This window comes from Tupaia chinensis, unplaced genomic scaffold (genome assembly GCF_000334495.1).
Source record: "Tupaia chinensis unplaced genomic scaffold, TupChi_1.0 Scaffold000047_1, whole genome shotgun sequence".
In the NCBI taxonomy this organism is placed as follows: domain Eukaryota; kingdom Metazoa; phylum Chordata; class Mammalia; order Scandentia; family Tupaiidae; genus Tupaia; species Tupaia belangeri.
Window position 1 is genome coordinate 1228975 of NW_006159505.1, and position 2038 is coordinate 1231012.

Sequence of the window (2038 nt, forward strand, 5' to 3'; positions counted from 1 at the left end):
CTAAGGTACGAGGGGAGTCGGCCCAGGGAACTGGGTTCCGGGCCCCAGCTCCAGCCCTGACCACCCTGTGATTTTGGAGGACTTTATTCAACTCAGGACTCTTGTCCAATGACCAGATCTGAGTCCACCTCATGGGGCCTTTGGGGACTTCCAGGTGCTGAGACGGGAGAAGTCATGTCCCAAGGTGAGGTGGAGAGAGGACAAAGCAGTCAGATCCTTGTAGATCCAGTCAGTCCCAGGGCCTTCCCAGCAGGCCAAACTCTCCAGACAGTATCTTTCATTCTAGCCACTGCAAACGTTCAGGTGCCCCCAGGGAACAGTGGCAGGTATGATAATACTGGTAAAGGTGGTGACTCCTCGTTTTCTGATCTAGGACAGCTTTGGAGTGGCTAGTCTCATTGCAATGGGGTAAGAACTTGTCTTGAAGCTGTTTTCCTAACAAGCACTCTGTTTTGGGGGGATGCCATTCTTTCCTCCTCTCTCCCCATCCTCCCACATGCCTGGACACAAATTGTCTAATTCTTCTTTTTTATTTTAAAGAATTATTTATTTTATTTATTACTATTGTTATTTTTTATTTGACCAGAGAGAGAGAGGGCAAGAGAGAAAGGGAAAACAAGAAAGCAAGTCACCAGGTCCAGGACTCAAACTGCGCCTGCCATGTGGGAGTCTAGTGTTGCACCACGCCCCCTGCTGGATCCCCTAACTCATCTTTAGGAAGACTTTGGAGTAAATGTGATTCTAGGTGAAGGAAGCTCTTTATTTGGCTGATAATCTGAGGGGACAGGGGGACAAGGATGGGCAAATTAGTGGGCCAGACCAGGCAGAGTCCTTTGGGTAGAAAAGGTCTAATTCTCCCATCCCATCCCCGATGCCCAGCAGGCAGCGTCTTTCAAATCTTGACATGTATGTCCTCTGGCCACTCTGGGAGAGTGACATCCTTTCTCCTCCTCTTCCAGAGCCATTTAGGGATTCTTCAAGTAGCCCCTTCTCCCCTTATCTCTGACTGGGCACCCAGATCTCCCAGCCAGGTTATTTATAGACGAGCCCAGAAGAGGTGTGTGGGGGGGAAGGCTAGTGTTTACAAACATGAGGTCGGGTCGCCTGAGTTCAGGAGGACAAAAGAGAGGACCTGGGGACGGGGCGGGGCTGGGACCCAGAGCCCCGTCTCTGGTGTGACCCTACCGATGGGGAAGGGGCGAGATGAAGAGACGGGAGGGGAGTGGGTGCTGTTCACATGCCGGAGCCCGCGACCCGACCTGTGGGCCGTGTGCAAGTCGTGGGCAAATCGGCCAGTGCTCGTGGACACCTCGGGGCGGGCGGGACCAGCCGGCTCGTGGAGGGGACCGGGACCAGCCGGCTCAGGGCCCACCCGAGGGAGAGACCGAGTCTCACACGTCCCCTCCTGCACCCCAGGCCTGGCTAGGCGGCGAACGGGTCCTGAGACAGAACCCGCAGTCCTAGGGCTGGGGAGTCACGCCCCTCAGCCCCTTGCCCCGCCACTCCGGCTCCCCCACCCGTGTCTGTTGTTGGGGAAAAGGGGTGTCGGGTTACCGCCGCGGGGGCTATAGTTAGCCGCGGGGACTTTATCAGCCAGACTCTGGGGACAGCGCAGCGCCAGCCCACTTCAGCCTCCCGCCTGCTCCGAGCCACCCACGCTCCTTCCGGCTCTCGGTCCCCACAGCCCCACAGCCTCCAGGTGGGTCCTCGCCTCCCCGGGGCGCCCTGCCCTCTCCAGGCGGGGCCAAATTACGCCCCCCCTCTATCAAAAAGTCCCGGGACAAGAGAGGCTGAGTAGGAAGGCGACTGGGAGCCTGCGGGGCCGAGACGCGAGGCCGCGCTGCAGACTGCACGCCAAGGCCCCGCCCACTCCCCGGCCCGGCCACGCCCCCCGGCCTGGGCCGAGTCCCGGACCCGGGACCCTCCACCGCAGGACAAAGGGTCCAGGCGCCCGTCGAAGCCTGGACTCCGCCGCCGCTGGCCCTGCCCTCGTCCGGACTCGCCCTGCTGGGTCTTGCAGGGATGATGCTGGCGGCCC